Below are 19,497 nucleotides of genomic sequence, written 5' to 3' on the forward strand. Positions count from 1 at the left end.
TCGTAGATTTGGATAATAACTATTTTTGATGCTATAAAACTAAACTTTCATCAAAAGTCCAGTGATTTTTCCAGAAGGAGTAATAAATATCCATCCATCTTCACAGTTGTTTTATGTTTATACTAGCGGCCGCCCGCGACTTCGTACGCGTGGATCCCGTTTTACCCCCTTCATCTATTTTGTGCGGTTTAGATTTTTTCATACAAATGTTTTTTCCCGCTAACTCCCGTTCCCGTGGGAATTTTGCAATATCCTGTTGTAACTAAGCTTTAAGTTTACTAAGATACTTGCATGCCAAATTTCAAGCGTCTAACTTAAGCGGTTTAGATTTTTCATACAAAAGGATTTTCCCGCTAATTCCCGTTCCCGTGGAAATTCCTAAGTATCCTATAACCTGCCCAGGAGTATGAAGAATGATTGTACCAAGTTTCGTTAAAATCCGTCAAGTAGTTTTTGTTTCTATAAGGAACATACAGACAGACAGACAGACAGACAGACAGACAGACAGACAGACAGACAGACAAAAATTTTACTGATTGCATTTCTGGCATCAGTATCGATCACTAATCACCCCCTGATAGTTATTTTGAAAATATATTTCATGTACAGAATTGACCTCTCTACAGATTTATTATAAGTATAGATGATTAGTAAGTAGGTTGGTTGTAGGTAGGTACAACACGATCGAGTTAACTAGGTGCGCTAGTTGGAATGCGACTCTCCCTCGCACTCACCCGCACACCCCCCGCGTTCGCTCCGTCGTACCAGAGCCACAGAATAAGTAATAGTACAGGTACAGAAGGATTACTCCGCAAGACGATTTAAATAAATGCGAGTCTTGCTACGACGCGATACAGTGGAATTCAGCTCGCACAGCACTACGTACCTACAATTTTATTCACCTACAAGTTTTGTCTCTTTCTATCGCGTGCCTCTGAACTCTTCTTACGCTGTTAGGGTTGCTGTCTAGTAGTGTCTAGTAAAAAAATAATTAATCTACTTATTTGTAATGAGGTACGTATGTAGGTAAGTACGCATTGATTATGGAAAACCTTGGGAGAGGCCTTTGTCCAGCAGTGGACGTCATTTTTGGCTGAAACGAACGAACGCATTCTGAGCAGTAGTCATGGTAGGTTAGGTTCCTATACTATCCTAAGAATTATTGATTACCTACATGGCCAACATACCTTTCAGCATCTTTGGGAAGCGAAAAAAAAGATAAATCCGGTAGATTTATTTTCGAATTTAAACACCCGAACGCCGCACAATAATATTTCTTTCTCTTTATGTCCATTTTTAAATAATACTTCGATCATAGAATTAGGTACTACAACGCACGCCAGCGTCCTGACGGGCGCGCGCGTGACACTCGACTGATATAATACCCGCCGGCGGGGCGCTTCGCTGTAGGTAATTATCGGATGTACCGCGCGGAGTGAGCCAGGCCTGCCAGAGCGTCGATGTGACGTTACGGCTGCTGGGTGCGCACTTACCTCGACCGGGTTGTAGGTACCTCCCCAATTTGAAGGAATCCCTCTTTCACAATGTAGCAAATAGATAGCGGGGACTTGGGGAAACCTATCAGACACAGTTAATATCTCTTGCAATGTCACGGCCTGTGATCCATATGATGTAATTGTCGGGTCATTATTCAAACGTGCCACTCGTGAGTCACATGCTTCACTCAATTAATTAAGAAGCATATCTTTCTCCTGTTATCACTATTATTATGTCAATTATGACTATTGCATAGGAGATACGAGTAAGTTTAATACGAACTTCAACTTGTACTTGTATTTCAAGTTCCTTATGCCTTGTCCACACATATGCCTTCACCAATGCGTGTGCCAGTATTGGAAAATAACGCTTTACGCAAGGTCGGTTCAATCCTGGATTAAAATAAAATAAATAAATAAATCTTTGGACAATTGAATTACAATCTAGATCTAAGCAAAACAATTTTCTTAAAATAATTTTTTGAAAATTGTAATTTGTCATGTGTTTTATAAAATAAAATAAATAAAAATAAAATTTCACACAGCGCCAGCTAGCCCCAAAGTGAGTAACTTAATGCTTGTGTTATGGGTGCTACCTTAACGGATACGACTACTTATATACTTTTTTTTTAAATACATAAATATTATACATAGTCACACCCAGTGAAAAAAACACACAAAAAAAAACACAAAAGTGAGTTATGTATGCCAAATTTATAAGAAAATGGGCGTGTCAAAAGTTTAATTCGATGCATCTTAACACTTTTTAGGCGTTTTAAAGTTAAACAGAGAACGGGCAGCAGCGCTCTCTGAAAAACATAAATCTTTTAAACTGCGATCTCCAACCCGCCTGCCAAGCGTGGGGATTATGGCAAAACCCTCTACTATAGTGGAGGAGGCTCATAGTCCAGCAGTGGACTGTAAAGAGCTGTTGATGATGATGAAAGTTATTCCTTGCATCGCATTGCGACGAGAAAAACAACTGTTTATCGTTGCACGCTGCGAACGCGTGCGCAGCTGACGGTCGGACGCCACCTTTTGCGTTTATGTTTATGTGGACACGATACGTGTATTAAGTAGGGGCTCTAGTGTCACGAAATACATCACTAGCTCAGCATAATAGACGTGACTATTCCCACCTCTCGTTCCCACCGCTGCAGCTCCTGTGGAGCCAGAATGTACAGCTTGATCGGCCGACTTGAAACTGAAATCCGTAGGGGTTTTCTACCTATGTACTTATCTTACAATTACTTATCTAACAATTCTACAATATTCAGAGTGGTTTAGGAATTCTAAGTCAGAGGTTCATGACAAACCTGTGTGCATGCATATTTGTATCATCATCGGACGTCCACTGCTGAACATAGGCCTCCCCAATTACTTCCATAATGACCGGTTGGTAGCGGCCTGCATCCAGTGCCTTCCTGCTATCCGGTCCACCTTGTGGGTGGTGGTGGTTATATTGGCCAAGTATGAAATGATTAAGGATGTTACTGCTATCTAGTATCCCAAATTGTGGGTTTGAAGAGACAGTTGCCCAAAATAATGTCCAAGATATTAATTTGCATCTAGAGGAAGAATACGTCTAAAACATGAATGTTTTACGTTACCACCATTTGCGTGCTTATTCAAAGCGAACCTTCTGAATTCATCATCATTGCGTTCTATATGCACAAACTGGGCCACGATTATATTGTTTTGATCGGTCGAAGTCATGTTCCTATGTCCTCTTCGATATTAATAATATCAGAGGGGCGTGTTCTGGAAGCGTCATACCACTATTAATAGTAGATAAGATCAGGGAAATATGGCGGTCATATTGCGTGTTTCTATTGAGTTTTATTAATCTTTATTAGTCCATTGCCGCTTGTGTAGGTACTATAAGTCTAGTGCTTAACGCACCGTAACGTTTTTCTGTACCCCCCCCCCCCCTCTCTCTAAAAGTTACGTAACACTCAAGTGACCATTTTATTTATTTATTGATTTATTATTCATTATTGAGCAATTACATATTTGATCCAAATAGCGTCCTAAATCCTCTTTAGGTATGGTATTTAACGTATGGATAGCGATTAATCCCAACTTAACAGTTTTATAGCCATAAAAGTTGGCTCAAGCGTAACTACCGAAGAAGTGACTCTGGATCCTTCTAAAGACACATTTTTGGGGTAAATAAAAACCTTTCTTTTAATGAAATTAAGTTTAGAACTAGACTTTTAAATGGTGCCAATATTGGTGGGAAGTGGGGATGCATTCGTTTAAAAGTGCTTGTCGCGGGAAGTGCGATTTATTTGATGTCGAGTGTAATAATGACAATGTTAGCCCTCTGTGCCGCTCCCATACCTCAGGTTCTGACTGAGTTAATAGACCTATGTCCATTGCTGTTTGTTGTGTACTACGTAGTCTCAATTGATTGCAACAGCGTGTGGCATGCATACACGTGGACTGTACACGAGATCCTATTTAGCGTTCACAATAATGTCATGAAGTTATCTTAAAGTCATATTGCTATTAGGATGTATTTGCAAAAACATTGTAAACACTTCTGTGTTCTTTCTTCTGAAAGGTGTGTTTTTTGAATGGAAAGATTTTAGGACTTTCAGGAGCCATGGGTAAAAAAACAAAAATAAAATGGGCAATAAAGTAAGAACAGAAGAAAAACAGAATCACATCTTTTTTAGAAAAAGGTGTGTTTTTGACATGATTGTAGATTTCTTGGATTGTTGCTGTAATTCAAATTAATTGCGTATCTTTTTTGCCAGGTCATAGACCTATTTCTTGCTGCGTAGTTAATGTAGGTCAATAAAATATAATACTGTTATTTGGTTTTCAATAATCTGATAAACCGATAAAGAAGTAAAGAGTTATTTGTATTTTAGTGACAATCAATCATACATATGGATTGATTAGCAACCGCTATCAGTGTGAATTTCTTTGTAGATTTGGCCTATAATATCGATTTGTTGCCAACCACACCATTTTACCTTAGATAGTTAGATAAAAGGTTTATTTGCAAAACACATTGACACACAATATGAAAAAAGTAAGCCTAGGCGCAGACCACCGACTTTTAGTTGGCCGATACCAACGGGCTGATAATAATCAGTATGGACATGTATGAAAGTAAACACACTACACCGATATCGTATCGGCCGATTCCTCATAAAAATTAGAATCGAGACCAACTATCGGCCAACTAAAAGTCGGTGGTCTGCTTCTAGGCTAAGAATTACAAACACAGGAGTATCAGAAAAAATGTGACATTACAAGCAATAAAAAAGAAAATCCTGTGAAATTATCCTTAGCTTCTTGCAATGGTGTTTTCTATGTATGTATTTACCAAATGGGTTATTACGCCTTACTGTTATTTTATTTTGTAAAGATGTCGGTACTTGCATCAATTAAGTATTTTTTCTTTCTTTCTCTCTTTCCTTTGTTGTCTGGGCACAGATAAAAATAATGTTAGATATTATTTTTATTTTGTCATTTGTCACCAACCCCTACTCTTCCCGCGGGTGTCGTAAGAGGCGACTTAGGGACTACACATTAAACAGAGAATGGGCAGCAGCGCTCTCTGAAAAACATCAATCTTTTAAACTGCAATCTCCAACCCGCCTGCCTAGCGTGGAGATTATGGCAAAACCCTCCACTATAGTGGAGGAGGCTCATAGTCCAGCAGTGGACTGTAAAGGGCTGTTAATGATTATTTTTATTAACTTTTAGCGCAGATTACTGATTTATTTATTCTTCTTACGCACGTACATCGCATCGTCCCCCTTTATCATTAATAAAGTATTTAAACTGGCTTTATTTTATTAAAGCGCCGACAGTGACATAGCACTTTAAAATATATTTGTATTTTGTATTTATCCATATCTATCACACATGCCATCATTCTATGACGAGTGAGAAAGACAAGTAGAGCTAGAGACTGATCAAAATTGTAATCCAGATGTAAAAAAGTACACAAGAAAAAATATTGTTTTGTAATGTTATTACCAATTCTATAAATAAAGTATGAATATCACTTTGGTAAAATATTTGCTAAGTTTCTTTATATTTACCTGTAAATAAATGATAAGATAACTCGTTTGTTGTTTACATTTGCGATTTAATCCGCGAAACTTTCCGCAAAAACCAGTAATAAGTTATTTTGGTATCGTGATTAGCTAATACATAAAAATATTTATTTAGAAGGAAGGTACTATCTATCTTGAACCGGCTTTTATAACAAAATTGAATTTTAAACAGAACTCAATATCCATTGAGAGGTTAATCGTATATTTAATTAATGCGCAAAATGTTTATACAAGATTTCAATACTAGAGTTAATGATAATTATGTACAATCTTCTAGGTACCTATCCAGTGAGCTTATCACTTGTTTTGACTTATTATGACTATATACGTCTTCGCAGGGGGCATCTTGTATGTTGACGCAATGCCATTGTTTACTTTACACTGTAGAACGCAATATTTTTGTTTTCAACACTATACCTTGTATTTGTTTTGTATTTGTATATAGCTTTGTTTATTTGTTTTATTTTTTACTATATTGTACAGTAGGGCAACAATAGATTGTCCTATCTCATACGACATGAAGTGATGTGTACTCTGAATCATTATTTCTTTATCGGACAATCAGGTTAATTTAATATTGATATTTTATAATCAGTCTACGATGCACCCTAGCCACTTTTTTATTTCTTTTTGTGTCTACCAGAAATTGAAGGCCTCGATTCTGTTGCTTAGCTATCTATGTGGTCTTAGCTATCTATGTGGTCTTAGCTATGTATGTGGTCGGAATCCACTCCCCAAAAGATATTTTTGATTTTAATAATTTGTTCATAACTATAACAGTTTCCTATTTCTTGTAATACCATAATATTTTCCGTAAATAACAATTGTTTTTTCATCTTTGCAGGCGATTACGCGGGCTTCGATGAGAACGAACCTACCTCAAGGTCTGGCGGCAAGGGGCTGGTCATCAGGCGGCTGAAGGAACTTCACGGATACCAGAGGCTCATCATGATCGGAGATGGTGCCACCGATGCTGAAGCATGCCCGCCCGCTGACGGCTTCATTGGTTAGTATCTTGCTTATTTTTAACCGTAAGTCATGTGGCATAAGGCTGGTGATTAGGCGGCTGAAGGAACTGCACGGGTACCAGAGGCTCATCATGATCGGAGATGGGGCCACCGACGCTGAAGCATGCCCGCCCGCTGACGGCTTCATTGGTTAGTGTCTAGCTTATTTTCAACCGTAAGTCATGTGGCATAAGGCTGGTGATTAGGCGGCTGAAGGAACTGCACGGGTACCAGAGGCTCATTATGATCGGAGATGGTGCCACCGATGCTGAAGCATGCCCGCCTGCTGACGGCTTTATTGGTTAGTATACACTCATCATTATCAAGTCATTGGAGAGGTGTGAACAGTGGAGACTCCACTGCAGAAGGACGACCCTCTCTAATTTACCAGAGGCAATAAATGTAGAATTAGGCCTACACTCCCCACGCTGGCCAGCCGGGTTGGGGAGGCGAGTATATACTCATTTAAATAAATCTTATGGTCAGAGGGTTCTAGTAATCTGGCCTCTGGACTTCTGGAGGTGATTTGAGATGGCGCTACTAACGTAGAGGCAACCTGACTCAGAATTCAGTGTCCTGACTCTGCACATTACTCTCTACTCAGTTCACAGCTGGACATAGACTTTCTCAATATTGTATACCCAGCTCAAGGATATTTTAGGATATACAGGGTGGAAACGATAAGTGATCTCATTGGATTATTTCTAAACTATACAAGATATCAAAAAACTAGTTACTGATCCTGAAAGTGCTTCATGAGCTCTATCAAACGGTACCAATAATAGGTTAAAGAATAAACTGGATCTATCCGAAAATTCAATGTTTACAGCTTCTATGCATTTGGTACAGCCTCATAATATTAAAAACTACAAAAGATATCGTAAAACTGGTTACTGATCCTAAAAGTGCTTCACGAGCTCTATCCAATGGTATCAATATTAAGTTACAGAATAAACTGTATCTATCTAAAAATTCAATGTTTCCATCTTCCATACATTTAGTACTATCACCTCAGATCATAGAAAGAGAATAGATATGAAGTCGCGCGTAACTACAACGAGAACCAGTGTCCCCACATTTCCCCCACCACAGCTCCCACACACACGTTCAACTGTGTAAAAACAAAGCGACTGAGAGTCTACGACAACATGTGCAACCGGCTTAAAAGTGCTGTGATTGGCCAGAAGGCATGCCTTATGGCCAATCAATGGCCGCGTGACGTGACGCACACTAAGAAAACGCTAGTGAGAGAACAAAGATAAAATGGAGTCGACAAGATATCGATACTTTAAATCGCTAGGGGCAAGGATCGAAACTGATTTCACTAAATGCTTATGTATGAAAACCTTTTTATTATTATACGTTATTATTAACTACTATAACGCATTTACTTTTTAATTATGGCGATCTGCGTACCGCATATGTTTATCAAAAATAATGCCTATATTAGGCTTTCAACTAGCTCTTATAGTAATTACATAGTTGACAGTTACTAATTTAAGTTAATGTATTATTATAAAATTTATTCTCTAATAAATAAAGAAAGAGGCTTCTACTGTTATTTTATTTTTTTGTAAAATCTTATAATCGCAAGTAACACATCATTTTTTTATTTAAAATTACAAAATAGAAAATTATAATTTACTTCTATTTATCGATAATAGGAAACCGCATTAGAACACGAGCGCGGCACTATCTTACGACCGGCACATGCGGCCGTACTGTGTATTTTCACACGACAGTGGATATCGGAAGAAATTAAATACATTGCGCAGTAGTTGAGCATGACATAAAGTGGTTGCTAACTAAATCGTCAATGTACAAGTGTGTTAGAATTTTTATCACCACTGATTTCGATATCGCAGTAACTGTTACGGCACTGAATTCGTTCGTAAAAATGTTTAGTTTTTTTTATTTATAAGCTAAATACCAATGGATTTGCAATACTTACATGTAGTAAATGACTCCATTGTTCCTGTAGTTCTTCGTTTCACTTGTTTTATTGCACGTAACGACGCATTATCCAAAATATCGGAGAACATTTCCTTAGTACGACTGAATCGCGACTAACCTAGCTACGCGGCCGATGTTCGTTTCTGGGCATATCGCGGAGACACGCGCCACGCCCCCGTTTCACATCTATTCCCTTCTATGATCTGAGACTATCACAGATAATGGTACTCATCTCTTGATAATATTATAGCAAATTTTATAGCAAGTAAAGCCTAAAACTAATGTTTTCCATAAATAATCTTAAATAAGAATGCAATTTACGAGTTTATTTAAAGTTTAAAAAAAAATACACTTCTAATATTGAGTGGTTGGCATACATTTAGTATGGAAGCTGGAAACATTGAATTTTCGGATAGATCCCGATTATTCTGTAACCTGTTATTGGTACCGTTTGAAAGAGCTCGTGAAGCAGTTTCAGGATCAGTAACCAGTTTTTCGATATCTTGTATAGTTTAGAAATAATCGAGTGAGATCACTTATCGTTTCCACCCTGTATACACTAAAAATCAGATAGATCTGCCAATCCTCAATATTACAAACTTGGTCACTCTGAATTCCACTTGGCTAGATTTTACGTACTTACAAAATATTTGCTTTAGCTATGTTACTGACCGTTTTACTCTCCTTGTTACAGGTTTCGGAGGCAACGTAGTAAGGGAGGAGGTGAAAAAGAGGGCTTCGTGGTACGTCACTGACTTCCAAGACCTTATCCAGACCCTCATGGTGCAAGCCAAGTGAACTGTTCCCCATAATGATAGAACAAATTGATCTGTGCAGTTGAAATGTTATCGTCGACCGACTGCAACTAGTTTGCAGGTATATGCACTTGTTTCTATTAAATAGATAATACGTAGTTTTCGGGGACAGTTTTAGTGGGTCGAACTGTATGACCGACGAACTTCTACCACCGACTTAACCCTATATGGCAGTGGGATAAAGTTCCCAGCATAATTTGAGGAACTTTTTTCCCTTGTTTTTAGGTTCAAACAATGAAAAATTTGGACTTGTTATGCACATTAAAGGCTTAACTGATAATTGACTGAAAATAACGTTATAAGTTTCTACTTTCGAGTACCTGACAATCTTAGTGTCATTTAAGCCGTAGTTACATTATCTTGGATCGTTGCATTAAGTCGGTGGTTCAAGCGATATTCAGCTAATTTGTCGGTCGACCCAGTGAAAACTGGCCTTTTTGAAAATACACAAGTATTATGTTTCTCGTTTACAATGACAGCTATTTATTCTAGTTAGATCTGTTAATAGTAATAGATTCTTATGTGTATAAGGTCTATGTTTTGTGATAAAGGTTGGGGATTCTTCAGGTGTTGGAGATGGATCGGACTAGTTACAAGTTTGTCTAGAAAATTAGCAAAATTTTTTCCATAGTTAAAAATACCCCAAGAAAACGCTGACTATATTTTTGTGGAAATGAAATAATACGTATTTTAGTATTTTTTTAAATGAACAGTAACAGATTATTAACTCAAAGTTTAAAAGGTTTCGTTATTTGAATGAACGAAGTCAATATGCGTTGAACTGTTACTAATCAAACTATTTAATATTATTGACTTACCAATATTTCCGGGGGCACTGTCTGTATGTTTACAGCTTATAAATTTTTAGTGTTCAGCGTATAAATATTTATTGTTCTATGTATTAAAGGTTTCAGTTTATTTTAATTACTACATGTTACTGCCAATTTCAACGCACAGTAATTCGACTCGAGTTGTATTTTAGCATGTGCATTTATGGTTAAATAAATTTTAATAGTTTCTATAATGTGATGGTCGTACTATGAGTACAAAATTGTATAATAAGTATTTTTGAGACGAAGTCTCGAGTCGTAACTATTCGGAAATCGTAAACAAAGAATATTAGTGACTAAATTTAATAGTATACAATATTATTATGTTTTATTTAGTTGGTTAAGTAGATTAATTAATTATAGATAATAATGTTAATAATAAATGTATAGACTAATAAATTAGATTGTAAAACAAACTGTATACATATTGTTAAAGAATGTAATGCATTATTTTATATACAAAATTTTACACGTTAAATTCATATTACGTATTTACACTTCAAAATTTATCATAATAATATACGTAGAAGTAATTTAAGTTATATCAAAATGGCTGTGTACTTCGCGCGTTAAGGAATAAATAAATATTTACTTTAGTTATCTGTGACGTTTTATTTATCCTCGACTTCAAAGTCAAGGCTGGAAAAACAATGAATTAAGGCTTGGTATTTCTGCTAAAGTAGGTATTTCTCGCTGTCACAATCTGCGCGCGCAATACTTCGCCGAAGACAGCGCGCCAAAGAGCTCTCGCGGCTACACAGTATAGAAATTCGCAGTTTAGAAATACGCAGTTGGTTAGGTTAGGTTGACTTCCTTCCGTTCAAGCGTCACACTTACAGCACTTTCTAATACAAATCATATCCAAGTGATACAAATTAAAACAACTTTCAAAATTTTTGGGAATATATTTTAGAATCGAATAAATTTAGAATATAACTGCCAAAGTAAACACGGTTCAAAGAGGCGTGGCGTCACCCGACCTTCCGGGAGTTCCGCGCCGGCTAAAAGAATTTCAAGATTACGTCACCCGACCTATCGGTAGATCCTCGGGAGCTTGAGCGATTGGAAAAACATTTTATGATCAGTTACTCGTAGTAGCGATTATTTAGAGCTTGGATAATAAATTATAGTTGTTGCAATTCACGAAACTTTGCATGAGGTTAATTACATTAATCAGTACACGCATCAATTTTGTTCAGTCTTTTTGTTAATTAATAAATAAAAATATCATACCAAAATTGCATACATATATTTGTTTGTATTGGTCTGGGTGTTTTCTTTCCATAATTTATGTATAACGTATGTACGGGGCTCTGTATCGAAAATCACTATGAGCAATTAAGCAAAATACCAATGGATTTGCAATACTTACATGTAGTAAATGACTCCATTGTTCCTGTAGTTCTTCGTTTCACTTGTTTTATTGCACGTAACGACGCATTATCCAAAATATCGGAGAACATTTCCTTAGTACGACTGAATCGCGACTAACCTAGCTACGCGGCCGATGTTCGTTTCTGGGCATATCGCGGAGACACGCGCCACGCCCCCGTTTCACATCTATTCCCTTCTATGATCTGAGACTATCACAGATAATGGTACTCATCTCTTGATAATATTATAGCAAATTTTATAGCAAGTAAAGCCTAAAACTAATGTTTTCCATAAATAATCTTAAATAAGAATGCAATTTACGAGTTTATTTAAAGTTTAAAAAAAAATACACTTCTAATATTGAGTGGTTGGCATACATTTAGTATGGAAGCTGGAAACATTGAATTTTCGGATAGATCCCGATTATTCTGTAACCTGTTATTGGTACCGTTTGAAAGAGCTCGTGAAGCAGTTTCAGGATCAGTAACCAGTTTTTCGATATCTTGTATAGTNCTTAAACTTAAATAACTGAACAGACAATGAACCCACACTTTCGCACTATAATGACAGATGCTTCAAATAACTAGTTCTATCAATATCAATAATCATTATATGATTCTCTGCACTTTCAAAAATCAATAAATGCATGAAAATGATGAGTCATCAAAATTGTTTATCTTGGTTCAGAGCGGTCCTACAACTTTTATGCCATATTAACTATTGCTCCAAATAGCTAGTTCTAATAATACGCACCATTTTTTTTTGTTGGCCGGCACTTTCAAAAAAGGCCCAAAAATGTATGAAGCCTGAATGATCTCCTTTGTCCACTAATAGCAAAATTCGTTCAAATTTTAGTTTTAAAGTTATTAGGAAAAAACAGATTTTGCTGGGGTAACGTTTCAAACATTACCCTGGAAATTTTTTTTAAAGTCGTTCTATCCCAGAACCAAATACATGGATAGATAGCTCTTGTTGCGTAGTAATTTGTCCATGAATAGCAAAATTTGTTCGTGTTCCGGTTCTTAAGTTATTTAGAATTTTGCTGGGGTAATGTTTTGTGATGTCCCAGATCTCGTAAATGGCTCAACGCAGAAGTTTGAAAAAAATACCAATGATAGACCTTGATATGTCCAAATTAGTTCAAACATTAGTCATTGATTTGAATGATAAACACCAGTGTAATCAAAAGATTTCGAAATTCAGATAAAACGGATTTGTGGGTAAACCAGTACTCTTACAATCGAATAAAAAGGTGTAACATGTACCCTTGGTACACCTTTATAACTACAGTAAATATANTGTTGCAATTCACGAAACTTTGCATGAGGTTAATTACATTAATCAGTACACGCATCAATTTTGTTCAGTCTTTTTGTTAATTAATAAATAAAAATATCATACCAAAATTGCATACATATATTTGTTTGTATTGGTCTGGGTGTTTTCTTTCCATAATTTATGTATAACGTATGTACGGGGCTCTGTATCGAAAATCACTATGAGCAATGAGCATCACACACGGTTACCTGGAGTGCATTACCGCAGCAATTTTTTTATAAATGTTGTGCTTTAGAGAGTCGAGAGTATAGCAGATAATTAGTCCATCGTGAGCAGAAAGGACATCATTCTTTTTGGGCCTTTTCTAAAAGTGCCGGCCAACAAAAAATTATGGTACGTATTGTTAGAACTAGCTATTTGGAGCAATAGTTAATATGGCACAAAAGTTGTAGGACCACTCTGAACAAAGTCATAAAAGTTCGATGATTCATCATTTTCATACATTTATTGACTTTTAAAGNACCTTTCACCTAAAAAATATTTCACCAAGTTATCTCTAATAGCGACGAAGCAGGATTTTTTTTAACTTCAAATGCGATTTCCCAAAAATCACCATTTTTGACTTAACTCCGTTTTCACTGGGGGTACAGAATTAAGATGGTGCAACCCAGCCTTAATATAGACCGATTTCCTAACATCTGAGCATCCGCGCTTTGTTATAAAGCTTCAAAAATTATTCTCTGAATTCCAAACTTGTACATTTCAATGTAGACTAAGCTGGGTCTGGGAGACGTCTTTTCAGGAAAAAAAACTCTAATATCGCGAGCTAACTGCGCACAGCGCCATCTTGTTATGATCAGCGGAACTATGAACATGGAGCGCGCCATCGTGATACCCGTTGCTTGCGAAACGAATGTGTGGTTTTCAATCGTCGGATAAGTTTTAGATAGATAGATTCATTTATTATGGCATACATTGTTATTAAATGTAACTTTTAGTGCACCATTCTGGTCCAATTGTTACATTTTGTTTTAATTAAATGTCGTATTAAATATTTTTTAAATAACAAATAATAATAGCGTTGAAGTAATCTGTAATTGTCATGACAACGGATTGTTTGCTGTCACAAAAGTAAAGTAAGCAAAGAATATATTTACTCTGACGAGAAGAACGGCGACTCCATAGACAAAAAAATGGACTTTTTCTTACACACTTAACGCCATCTAGTGGGCGACTTTGGCACTAAAGCGGTATTTAATCTGTGCATAAGGCTACGTATTTTATGCTCTCACGGACCCTGATGAACTGGACATATGATGAGTCTGAAGAATTTATTAGAATAAATAATTGAAGAAGAAAATACTCCCCCCCCCCCACACACACACACACACACTAATACACAACACATCTACACTTTTACACACAACAGCACACACCCTACATCCATCCCTGATGCCTTTTCGTCTTCTGTGTACTTTTCATATTTTCGATTTATTGGTTCCTTAAATAACGCTTCAGCTTAGCCGTACTTAATTCTACCTGTTAATCGTTATTCTCTCCTCCACAGGACAGGCAATGCCTAGTGTGGAGGTCTGTCTTTTAGTTATTGTATTGTTTGATTCTGGCAATAAATATTTTCATTTTCATTTTCATTTGCTATGTTATTATCATGACATAAAATCAATGACATAATTATTATTACGTCATTGATTTTATGTTCTACCATTATTTTTAATCAATGCACAAACTTTTCAGAGGTAACTAAGCCCGTCAATATGATCTAGAAAATGATACTCAAACAATTAGAAACACATTATTATCTTTATTAAATATGATGTCTCGTGACTTAAACTAAAACACATGATAAAAAGTCACTGTCTCCAAACAACAAGTGCTGGAGCACTACTGAGTCTGTATCTCACAATCACACTAGACAATATCTTCAACAGGATGATAAAATGTTATTAACACAATAGATGAAGTCCTCCTATCGTTGTTATCCAGATACAATATGTCACCAGTTGTCATGGATTGGTTCGCCTCATACCTATGCGGACGCCAACAGGCCGTACGCATAGATAAAACTATTTCCCACTGGCGTGACCTCGTGACCGGTGTTCCGCAGGGTGGTATACTTTCCCCTCTCCTTTTCTCTATTTTTATCAATTCACTCACCTTCGGTATTGGCTCGTCTCACCATCTGTATGCCGATGATCTTCAACTTTACCGACATTGTCGTTTTGACGAAATTGACCAGGCTGTACATCGCTTAAACGATGACCTTGAACATATCAGGGAATGGTCAAATCGTTACGGCGTTGCTGTTAATCCCAACAAATGCCAGGCTATAATAATCGGGAGCCAGCGACAACTCTGTCGTTTAAATATGAATAGTGTCTCAACTGTCACTTTTAATAGTGTGGATATACCATACTGTACTAGTGTTAAGAACCTTGGCCTATACCTTGACTCTACTCTTGGCTGGACGACTCAGGTCTCAGAGATTAGCCGGAAGGTCACTGCCACATTGCGTTCTCTTTGCAGATTAAAATATTTCCTTCCTGTCAAAACCAAGATTTTACTTGTCCACGCCCTAATTTTCCCGCTCATAGATTATGCTGATGTGTGTTATCCGGACCTTAATCAAGTTCTCCTTAACAAACTGGACCGCCTTCTCAACAGTTGCATCCGGTTCATATTTTGTCTACGTAAATNTTAATAGACGTTAGATATTTTAAAAACAATATCGACTCGAACACCTTTAACTACGCTGCCACAATGTTGAGCTTGAAGTATCAATTAGGTAAATAAAAATAAATAAATAATTCTCGAGAGAAAACTAGTCTTAATAATTATTTAATTTTTTTCATTACGAAAGAAAATCTTTACAAATACACACATTACAAGTACACTAGGTATTTCTAATTTAAAAATTTCAACAGAAACTTGCTATGCCTGTTAAATTAGGAGCCGCCATTTCGTGTACTTGTAACACATTGCTGATAAGTAAAATATAGGCGTTTCGGTATACAAGGTAATCGGCATTATGATAAATACTTGAACAACTGATAGTCCTTTTTGATTTTTCGCCTTTTATTTAATTAGACAAACAGAAAAAATATAACTACTTAGTACTTAAGCGTTATTAATATTGTATGTAATGTTGATACTTCACTCAAAATACCTAAAAAATCATCATTGAGGCACCTACCACTGTAGGCACTGTAGGTAATCGTTGCTTATTTTAAAAATACTGATTTCATACAAAAATAAATTTCTAAAAAAACACAATTAAAATACTTATTAAAATCAGTTTATCCGTTTGAAAACAATTCTTAAAGGGAAATACCACATAAAACACCTCTTACTTTTGCATGGGGAGTTAAAACGGCAAATAAAAGGATTTAAAATTATTAAAAAAATTAATACCTTTTTTTCTTATCGTTATTTTATATTCTACTTTAGATTCTAGATCTACAGTGCCAACATGGGAGCATTACAGTTCGTTTAAATATATCTAGAAATAATTATTAAATTCGTGCCAATACCTAAATTAATAAGGCCACGCCGAATATCATACTATGGAACAAAAATAGACGACCGGTGACCTGTCGCCTGCGCAGTTATAGTGCGGAGATATTCAGTGGGGTCCGTGTTCGAACGTTGTAACCCTTCAAGTACCAGCGAATCGAGAAAATAGAAATCGATTGTTACCGCGGTCTCATGCGATCAGTTAGGGTTCCACGAGGTAAAGACCTAGTCGTATTAACGGTAGACATAAATGTACAAGTTGACACATAAATGTATTGTGAGCAATCGTCAAAAAAATAGAGGAGACGAAAAATACTAAATTCTTGGGCAAACGTATTATTGAAGACGGATGCATTTGGCAAAAACTTTTTGCCTAACAAATCATGTTATTAAAACTAATTTGAATGATTACACATAATCGTAATATAAATTATGAGTAAATACTTATTACCTTCAACTTCGATGACTACCATAAAAAACAAAATCTACGCTTGAGCTTCAATTGACTTTTAAAAATGGTTTCTTAATAAAAACCAAGTCTTTAAACTGTGGAATTGGTTCTGAAGCAAATACTTAAGCGCCTTCATTGAGAGCAAACCCACTGAATCAATTTGCATTGTGGCCCTGTGCCCTGCGCCCGCGCTTCAGCGTCTTTCAGGAATGGGAATGTGTGTTTTATTCAACGTATCTGAGAATACAATTTCGTTTGATTGTGTTTTCAGGGACAACAGACAGCTAAATTTTATTGCTGATTGTGTTTTTTACATGTTTTATTTTTGCCATACTATAATATTTTGGTTTTTACGTTGAGAAATTACACAATTTAAAGAAAAAAATATAAAAAATGATCCAATATTATCATCTGTCTATAAAAACGATGTTTTTTTTTAGCAGTGATCACTGAAGAGTCGCGGTGTGACGCTTGAACTCCGTCCTGAAATTTTTAATCATAGTCGCATTTGAGTAAGTAGGTATATTAATTGTGTTTCTACCTCTATAACGGCATCTTCTATCCAGTTTCATGGAATTTACTTTAGGATACTTAATCTATGAACATTCCTCTTGAAAATTCTTACCCTTCCCGAGTATTTTTCACCGGAAACCCAGACGGTTGGCAAGCGGCCGCGTTCGGAACGCGCGCGCAACCGTCGTATTTTGAACTTTCAACTCTAAAAATACATCGTTTGTGACCCCGCGCGACTCGGGCGCAGTCTCGCCGACTTCTGAAAGGTCAAGCCACGCTGAACATGTCGCGGGCATTGTCTTAATAAATCGATTATTAATTAGCGGGTCAATAATTCAATCGATTAGTTAATCGAGCGCGCGAACCCGTTCCGGTATAACGATGATAGTGCGGTTGAAGTGATTTTGTGTTTGTGTTTGAATTAGTGCCAGTGAATCGGTAATGCGTTTTGGTTGAGATCATGTGATTTTCAAACGGAGCCCTATAAATAAACAAAATATTTGTTGGTACCTTTATCTTTACCTTACGAACAGCTTACAGTTTCAGAGAATATCTACAATAAGCAAATGCTTATTATTGCTAAAGAAATTATACAAATAACTAAACCATCAAAACGCCATGGTGTTGTATGCTAACAGTCATTGCTTTATTTACCGTTTCAGTCATTCCCACGATGTTTAAAATAAAAATAATTTAGCAAACGGAGCACTTGCCAACAACTTTTCAGTCACACTTTTCCCTTACTTTCCTTCGATTCTAGAGAGTTTTCTGAAGAATTTCCAACCCTGAAACTGCTGATGTCTCGTAGTTGTGAAAGTAGTTTTATTGCTACATTATCTGGGATAGGCATAATCCCATATTTTGGCAACAATTCTTCATTTCTTCTTGATTTACTATATTTGTTCTTCTGCGGCTTATCCGCTACCGTACGTCTCATTTGAACAAGATCTTCGGGATAAATTGTACCTGTCTTTTGTATTCTGTATTTCTTTGGCATACAAACACCTCTGGGAGGACATCTTCTTTTCGTCCTTTTCTCTGCTGAACTAAAGAAATCGCTGGTTACACTTTTTTTAAACTTCAATTTTTGTATTTTTTTAGATACAGTCGGAATTGTAGTACTTCGGTGAACTGTAGTTGTTTTTGTGGTGGTTGTTGTTGTCGTTGTTGTGGTCGATGTGGTGCTTTTAGTGGCACACGTTGTTGTGGTGGTTGTGGGAATTAGAAAGGGCACAGGATAAGGTACGAGCACCACACCTACATTGCAACTTTGGCACATGGATTTACAACACGGATTAGCCTTGTAACATTCGCTACAAGTGCGGTAAGTGCAGGAACATTTCTCGAAGGAATCGGTGTATTCGCTGTAATCGCTTTCGGACGATGTCGGCATCGGCTGTGCGATCATGACAGGGTTTTTATGAACACTCTGATAAGGTATAACGTTCTGAGCTGCTTGAGGGTAATAATTTAAGAGCTGGGCGGCACTTGTGTGAATTAGAATTAGTACTAATTTGAGGTATAAAATCTGAAACATGCGGCTGTTATTAATCATCATCATTGATGCAAATGAGTAGGTGTAGTTTTATTTAGGTAATTAGAAAATAAATTAGAATAATCATACCTCTTTCATAGTCAAAGTAAAATAGTCTTATTTCATTGTTGAACATTATTTTGGCTAGAATTCCTTTACATTTTACAAAACTGCTCAAAAATATTGTCTTGGAAAAATTCGTTGAACTAGAGTCGAAAAATATAAACGTGAAAGCGTATTTTATTACTGTTTATAATTTATGCAATGGTATAAAATATTGTGCGATACGTTTACTGTTTATAAGTTTATAGTATTCACATGAAAATAACATACAATAATAATAGCCTTACCGGTAACATTATTAAAAACAACTTTATGTAAAAAAACTTCTAACTAAAGTACAAAAATAACTAACTTCCGAACATTGCATTGGATCTTTCCACTTTGTTCTTTATCCGCGTGAAGGTAGATTCACATAAATTCATAGTGTGCGACTTATTACATAAGCATGCCACCAATGTGGATATACCTAACTTTTATACTTTGACTAGTCTCTATGATTGTTTATTTCCTTCATGCTTCTCATCTGAGACATCAAGCTCTCCGCCAGTTGATCAGGAATCGGCACAATCCCGT

General features: G+C 36.4%; 1 protein-coding gene and 1 long non-coding RNA gene across 3 annotated transcripts in view; one reads left to right on the top strand and one right to left on the bottom strand.

Annotated features, from left to right (window-relative positions):
- LOC114366662 (vinculin-like) overlaps positions 1–19,497 on the bottom strand; it is a 60,361-nt gene that overhangs the window by 28,680 nt on the left and 12,184 nt on the right. The window lies entirely within an intron of this gene.
- Positions 6,623–10,544, top strand: LOC114366663 (uncharacterized). Its single transcript, XR_003657040.1, has 2 exons — positions 6,623–6,732; positions 9,230–10,544. It is a non-coding gene; the product is annotated as an uncharacterized LOC114366663 (long non-coding RNA).

Source organism: Ostrinia furnacalis, unplaced genomic scaffold, assembly GCF_004193835.3.
Source record: "Ostrinia furnacalis isolate ACB-3 unplaced genomic scaffold, ASM419383v2 OfSCF0657, whole genome shotgun sequence".
NCBI classification, from domain to species: domain Eukaryota; kingdom Metazoa; phylum Arthropoda; class Insecta; order Lepidoptera; family Crambidae; genus Ostrinia; species Ostrinia furnacalis.